An 8,694-nucleotide genomic window follows, 5' to 3' on the forward strand; every position below is an offset into this window, starting at 1 on the left:
TAAACTTACAGCATATGATAAATATTCGATTCTGTGTTAGTACACTGACAAGTTTCTTAGCTTAATTGAAAATGTGTTTAAATTTTTTATTTGAATATTTTTTGTTACATATAATTATTAATACTAAAAGAGAAATTTAAAAACAAGGAAGAGTTTAATTATTATGAAATGAATGCTTGGAAAACAATTAGTTTTATAGTAGTTAACATAAGCCATCAAAGATCTCTCATAATTTAAATGAGAGTCAGAAAAATTTTCCCTAAAAATGTCTGAAATGTGTAATTGTTAAAGTAGCTATGTTGAATAAATGCTTACATACTGATTTGCTATAAATTTTATTATAAACTTACAGCATATGATAAATATTCGATTCAGTGTTAGTACACTAACAAGTTTCTTAGCTTAATTGAAAATGTGTTTTAATTTTTTATTTCAATATTTTTTGGTTACATATAATTTTTATACTAAAAAAGAAATTAAAAAACAAGGGAAATTTATTATTATGAAATGAATGAATGCTTTGAAAACAATTAGTTTTATTGTAGTTAACATAAGCCATCAAAGATCTCTCATAATTTAAATGAGACTCAGAAAATTTATAAAAATCATTTCCAGCAAGGTCACGCAATGGTTAAATATCACACGAACATGTGTGAAGACCATGGTATAAGAACTAGTTCAGACATCTTGAATTTGGGCTTCAGTTTATTTCCGAAATAATTCCATGGTAACGTTACTTACTGTGTACTATAAACGATTTATTTTACAGTTTCTTTATCCCTGTTTCTGTCACATATATTTTTTTAAAATTTCTGTTAATACGTAAATATAGAAGATAATTACTGTTATATAAGAAATCACAGCCATGTCAACACCATCGGTATTTGAGAAACCGTTATTATGTCAAACCTAAAATTATATTCTCTTTTTATATTTACAGAAAAGGCAAAATATGTAGGAACCAAATAGCAACATTTTTTAGCATATAATTTGAATAAAGTATTGATCGGCCTCATAACAAGTATGTTCTGGTATGTCCGGCGCCTGGCTTCAAGCTGTGGTGAGTGGTGCCGACCGAGCACTGACGTCACGTCCATCTCTGACGTCATGGCGGCCATCTTGGATGACCTTGACCTTGACCTTGGCAACATTTTGGATCCGACATCTTTAAATCGAGCGCCCCACTCACTCTTGATGAAATTTTCGTCATGACCGCCATATTGATTTTTTCTGTTCCGCTGGAGGCTGCCATCTTGGATACCGTTGACTTTGTTTCTGCGGTTTGTTTCCAGAGAGCGCCAGCGTCGCTCTGTCTCATCACATAAGGTCGATGTTCCATTACCTACCATAGCTATTATGGTCCTTATCGGCATATTAAATATAATTTTTTATGCAAAATACATTGGAAGCGTTGTGATTCGAACCATTGCAGCTCTGATCTCTAGGTTGGAAAACATACGCCTTTAACCGCACGGCCATCGAGACATTTACCAGACTCAGTTATAAATAAGGTATATATAAAAATAACATGCAAATTCGGACTTCTATTTTTTTAAAATTTGAAGTAATAATATTATTACCTGTTCGAGACAGAATCACCATCTTGTATTAAAACATAACTGTTGCAAATATCGTTACGGCCACCATCTTGAAAATCAGATTCTGCTAGCTTGTCAACTTGACATTGTTGAGCAAAGATAGAGTTCTAGTACAAGTCAGAATTTTATGTATTTTTTGTAATTGTTTGCATTTTAAATTTTTTATTAATTTATTTTTATTTACTAAATATTTCATTCTGTAATTGTATGATATCAAAGAAAAGTGTGATGGTTTTCTCCGTGTGCTCTCGACTATTCTTGTCAATACGTTTGCTCCTGATTATTCTTGTAAATTTGTTTGCTCTTGAATATTCTTGTCAATATGTTTATGGTTTTCTCCGTGTGCTCCTGATTATTCCTGTGGTTTCTTCAAGTGCTTATGTCTATTCTGAGAAACCGCTCTCTGCATGAAGGATTATTTACCTAATGAATAATGACATTTTATTTGGAGTTACATTTAATTCGTGAATTTCTGCCACTAAATCAGCACTTGAAATTTTTTTACCAGGTGTAATTAAAAAAAACATTACTCAGTTCAATAATATACCATGAGATATCTGTGAAGCATTTACATAGAACACTAAACTTCCTTCTCCTTGGTGTCTAGCGAAGCCATCCTTCTTTTGCGATCGTTAGTGAGCATCCCGCATCCCACATAAAATAAATTAATAAATTATGACTGAACACAACACATGACGACATCTCATACTAATACTCGGGATTAATTGTAACAAGTTCTTTTGTATGAGGTAACTTAACTCTCGCTGATGAAATATTAACAAAATTCTATTTAAGTAATGGATCTAATTTAAAACACTCAGTTTGCATCTAGCATTAGTCTCAGTAACTAATATGAATCCTGATTCGGTGTCTGTCGCTGTATCGAAAGGACACAGGTGTAAGTTTTGCAGCAAATAATTTATCTTGAGAAAGAATGGAAGACAACACGAGAAGAATGACTGTGTTAAAAAACCGTACGCAATATGGTAAGTTGTGTTCGATGAAGCAAGTCGTTTACGCGGAGAGAGAGCTTAAAAAGACATGATAGAACTTGTAACGCCAAGCCTGCGTACAAGCTAGAGGACAACGATGGATCTACTAGACTAAGGAAGAGTGATCTACATTACGACAATAATTTTCCTGGCTCTTCCGATCTCGACAAAGAACTTAAATTGAAGGAGGTTGATGATTTATGGAAGAATGAAGACAATGGAGGAATCCTTAACGTGAAAAGAGAGAATACATTCCAGCCGAATTCAAGTAGATCTTTTCTACTTTGTAAAACTGATGGACTCCTAAAAAGGAAGCACGAAGACGATGAAAACACTTCGACATCATCGATATAGAATTATTACGGTAATCTGGGTGAAGACGATGCCTTCTACGGTGATTGCTACAGTGATTCTGAGGCTGTTGACAAAGGCATAGACTGTCATGAAGCACCTAACGCTAACAAGATCGAAGAATGTGGCGGTGTCCTGAGACCGAAACGATGGAAACGACGTGTCATAATAAATAAATCTGATAAAGATGATTAAGATCACTAGGACGATTGTGATATTAAAAGTATTTATAACGAACATGCAAGGAAGATGGTGGTAGAAGAGATTGATTACACATCATGGAAAGATCCAAACATATTGGATGACCGGCTAAGACTTCTACATGGCTCGCTTTGTGCAGGAAAATATTCGTGCATCAAAGAAATATCCTTCATACTCAAAGAACTGAGGAAAGCTGGCTACATTCAATAATGGCTTGTTTTATTTTCATTTGTATAATGTTGAGAAATAAATTAAATATTGAAAGTAAAAATTTCATGTTTCATTTCTCGTATTCTGATTTATAACTAAGACTTAGTTCTCGTAACACAGCTGCCTTTTTAATTGTGCTTCCAAATGTGCTTCCTTTTTGTTGATAGTGCTTCCAAAATGTGTTGCCCATTTTTTGATGTTGCTTCCAAAATGTGCTGCCTTTTTGAATTTTCTTCCAACATGTACTGCCTTTTTGATTCTGCTTCCAAAATGTGCTGCCTTTTTGATTGTGCTTCCAAAATGTGCTTCTTTTTTTGATTGTGCTTCCAAAATGTGCTGCCTTTTTGTTTGTGCTTCCAAAATGTGCTGCCTTTTTGATTGTTTTTCCAAAATGTGTTTTTTTATTGTGCTTCCAAAATGTGCTTCCTTTTTGATTGTGCTTCCAAAATGTGCTGCTTCTATGTTTCTGCTTCCAAAATGTGCTGCTTCTATGTTTCTGCTTCCAAAATGTGCTGCCTTTTTGATTGTGCTTCCAAATGTGGTATCTTTTTGTTGATGGTGCTTCCTTTTTGTTGATTGAGCGTAGTTAAATCTGTAGTGACTGAATATTTACTAGTTCAAAATATCTTGGTGTTGCTAAATATTTTTAAAGGTCCTTTAGTATGTATAAAAAATTTCACGACGGTCTAATTGACTGTAATTAGCTAACGACTTAGAAGGTCGTGAGGTCCGGAAATTACTAGCCTATACGTCTGATATTGTTCATTACTCGGTCTCGTGGTCCGGAGACACTTGCAGCATGGCTTTGTACATGAACGATATATAGGTTATTCAGATTATCGAAAAACTGGACTTTCATGATGGGCTTATCGGCAACGTATTTAATTCGTCGAACATTGTCGTATATTGTCTTGAGTTCTATTTTTGAAGAGAGAATGATTAATATACTCCACGAAAGGTAATGGAAAACAGAATCGAAAATTGATTTAATATTCAGTTACACTTGTCATTGTTCAAGTATCGAACCAAGGACAGGAACTGATCGAATCAATTTGTAAATTAATTGTAATTTTTTTTTGGTAAATTTTGGAAGTTTTCCCGAATTTCTAGCTATATAATTACACGAATCCAAGATGGCACCTAATTTTCAAGATGGCGGGCACCTCAGTAATAATAAATTATTACTGCACTCTAGTGGGTTAGAATAAAACTAGCATGATGGTAATGCACTCTATAAGACGAGTACACACACAACATGGTGTCCTCCAGCAGACGAAAACAAGATGGTTGGCAATGTCCTCTAGCAGGTGGTAGCTCCTGGTAGCATGTACTGAAGCAAAATGTGGGATCCATGATGGTCGTCAAGGTCAATGTCAAATTTCAAGGTCTAGAACAAATTTCAAGGTCAAGGTAAAATTTCAGGGATAAGGTTAAATTTCAAGGTCAAGGTCAAATTTCAAGGTCAAAGTTCAAATTCAAAGGTCTATGTGAAGGTTTAAGTTCAAAGTCAAAGGTCAAGGTCAAGGTCAAAATTCAATGCCTACAGTCGAGGTTAAAGGTATGGTGAACAGAAAATTATACTAACATGTTATCAGCACACTCTAGCAGACGAAAACAAATTGGTGGTCTCCAGCGGACGAAGGCAAGGTGGCGGAAATGACGTCAAACCAGTTGTCGATATATACAGTCTGTATCAAAATTCATGTTACAACACTTGAGGGTAGAAAGCTCTTATTATTTGCAACCATTTTTGCCAATAAACATGTTGCCGGAAACGCGTAGTAAAGCACCTGTAGCCCCATAAAGAGTTAGCGTAGGCAACCCGTTGGGCTTTGTGCGAGACAGACATTGCTGTGGTGAATTACGTGTTTACGACGCCGGGCAGCGCTCGAGAGGACTGTACGAGGTTGAATGCTGACCCCCGCCCCTTTTTACTTCTGTTGGTGGCGCCCTCACCTCTTTTAGTCCGTTCGTGCCGTGCCATAGCACTGCGCAGGGTGACATCGCAGTGTCGCAGTGTGTTGTGATATCACTGGTGGTCTGTCGTTGACTTTTATGTCGTACAAGCACACTCATGGTGTCATTTCTTTCGCTGTGGTTCTCAAAAAGGCTACGTTTTAGTGTAGCTCAATGGAGTACACGTTTAGTGAGTACACGGACATGCTGCTTGTTTACGGGGAAGCTAGACAAAATGGACGAGCCACCCGTCGTCTGTACGAAGAACGATATCCGGGTCGTAGGATTCCAGCTCACACCATTTTTGCAAGAATTACTCAGCGAATGCTTGATACTGGTACATGTGCCGTCACAAGACCAAATGCTGGTGCTCCACGCAGGGTTCGTACTCCCAGTTTTGAAGAAGATGTACTTCAGAGATTTGAGGAGAGTCCGGATACAAGCACAAGGGCAGAAGGTTCCGATATGGACATTGACAAAATGGCTGTTTTGCGAGTTCTTCATGAGCAACTCTTGTACCCGTACCACCTTCAAAAAGTGCAACATATGGGTCCGGCGGACTATCCTCTTCGCATGACCTTTTCTCATTGGTACATTCGAAGAGTATTGAGGAACCCCGAGTTAGCGGTTTTATTCAGCGATGAAGCCAAGTTCACTCAAGACGCTATTCTCAATTCGCACAACAGTCATGTTGGGAATGATGTCAATCTGCATGCAACGTGTGTTAGAGCTCGCCAGGAACGTTTTTCAGTTAATGTGTGGGCCGGTATTGTTGACGGCGTACTCATAGGGCCTTTTTTTCATCCGCCACGACTTACCAGCGCCGGATACCTCCACTTCCTTCAGAACGAACTACCAGGTCTTCTTGAAGAGGTTCCATTGCATGTCCGACGTGTGATGTGGTACCAACATGACGGGGCACCACCTCATTTTTCCCTGCAAGTGCGAAAGTATTTAAACCAAACATTTCCATACCGATGGATTGGACGAGCGGGCCCTGTCGCATGGCCGCCCAGGTCACCGGACCTAACCCCGTTAGATTTCTTTCTGTGGGGTTACGTAAAAGGGCTTATCTACGCTACACCAGTAGAAACGGTAGAAGAGCTTACACAGCGAATCATTGAAGCGTTCGAAATCATAAGGTCGACTCCACACATGCTCCAGCGTTTCCGTGAAAACATGATTCGCCGTTGCCACCTCTGTGTCGCTCAAGGTGGGCGTGTTTTTGAGCCGTTGGTTTAGGCTGTCACGTTGTTAAAACGCATGCAACAATTTCAATGTTGTGAAACAAAGCCGAAGCTGTGATTGATTTCAGAGTGAAATTAAAATCTGTGCCACGATTAAAAAGGTTATTTCTCTACTCGAACGCCCGCACATCCACAACATAACACTCTACAACGGGTTGCCTACGCTGACTCTTTCTGGGGCTACAGGGGCTTAACTACGCGTTTCCGGCATCATGTTTAGTGGCAAAAATGGTTGAAAATAATAAGAGCTTTCTACCCTCAAGCGTTGTAATATGAATTTCGATACAGCCTGTATATATACTTTAACTTAAGTGGTTAGGTCAGTCTGTAGGTGGCTTCTGTGGAGGAAGGATCTGTTATTTTTTTTTTGCTCTTACCTCTTTCGACCAAGGACGGGAATCGATCTAATCAATCATTGTTCTAATAGGTTATTTTTGATAAATTTTGAACTTTTTTCATTAAAATCGGTTAATTAATAAAGATTTTCAAGATGGCGTCCGTAACGATAATTGATACAGTGGTGACAATTAAAAATGTCAGGTGTGGTGTAGGATTTTTTAAATACTTTTTATTGAGAGGTTTACTCTCACCGGAAAACGAACCGAGGACCGAAATAGTTTAAATAACTAAACATTTGAAGTAGGCAATTTTTAAAACATTTTGTTTTGGATTTTTTTTCTGAATTTCTAGCATACGAATTACAGATTTTCAAGAAGGCGGCCGTAACTATATTTGCAACAGTTACGTCTTAATACACGATAGTGATTCTGTCTCGAACAGGTAGTGCTATTATTACTTAAAATTATAAAAAAAAATACAAGTCCGAATATGCATGTTATTTTTATATATACCTTATTTAATTCTCAGTCTGGTAAATGTCTCTATGGCCGTGCGGTTAAAGGCGTATGTTTTCCAACCTAGAGATCAGAGCTGCAATTGTTCGAATCACAGCGCTTCCAATGTATTTTGCATAAAAATTAAATTTAATATGCCAATAAGGACCTTAATAGTTATGGTAGGTAATGGAACATCGACCTTATTTGATGAGACAGAGGTCGCTAATGCTTTCTAGGAACAAACAGCAGAAAAAAAGTCGACGGTATCCAACATGGCGGCCTCCAGCAGAAAAAAAAATCAAGAGCGATGCTGGCACTCTCTAGGAACAAACAACAGAAACAAAGTCGACGGTATCCAAGATGGCGGCTCCAGCGGAACAGAAAAAAATCAATATGGCGGCCATGACGAAAATTTCATCAAGAGTGAGTGGGGCACTCGATTTAAAGATGGCGGATCCAAGTTGGTGGTTCCAAGATGTCAGCCAAAGTAAGGTCAAAGGTCAAGGTAAAGGTTAAAGGTCAAGGTCACGGTCATCCAAGATTGCCGCCATGACATCAGAAATTGACGTGACGTTAGTGCTCGGTCGGTACCACTCACCACAGCCTGAAGTCAGGCGCCGGACATACCAAAACATACTACTCTCATAATAAAGCAAAAGTTACCAAATACATACAAGTATGATTTACTTTAATATTTATATAAATTATTATATTTGCTTAGTAGATTGAAGAAACAATGTAATCTTTATTGCGTATGGTCACTTTTCTTAACATTATGTGAATATTAATACTCTCCTAACATGTTTAAAGTTTTGCTACAAAATAAATGCATTATCTGCTATTTAACTATTTACAAAACTTAATATTATTAATAAGTAGTATAGGAAAGGGGCTCCGAGCGTAGGTTCCAAGGCGAGTATTCGGATAGGGTGAATGACCGACCACCCTGATATCACGGTGGCCATCTTAGTGTCAAACTTCCTCACAATTTCACAATATGACTCAAAATTATTAAACATCCGCACAAAGTTCCCTATTTTTAGGGGGAAATTCCCGTTACTAAAGAAAACTTCTCTTTGTATTCCTCAAAACACTCTGGAGAGGCCAATATTCATAGAGGGGCAATATTCTTAGGAGAGGGGCAAAATTCCTTAAAAGTGTCATTAGATGTCATGATTTTGATCTTGACCTTAAAAAAAAAAATCATTTATTTTCGAACAAAAAATTCCGATAAAATACCAAATAAAATATTTAAAAATTAGCTTACTTTAAATGTTAAGTTATTTGATCGATTTCCGTCCTT

This window comes from Bacillus rossius, chromosome 8 (assembly GCF_032445375.1).
Source record: "Bacillus rossius redtenbacheri isolate Brsri chromosome 8, Brsri_v3, whole genome shotgun sequence".
Taxonomy (NCBI): Eukaryota; Metazoa; Arthropoda; class Insecta; order Phasmatodea; family Bacillidae; genus Bacillus; species Bacillus rossius.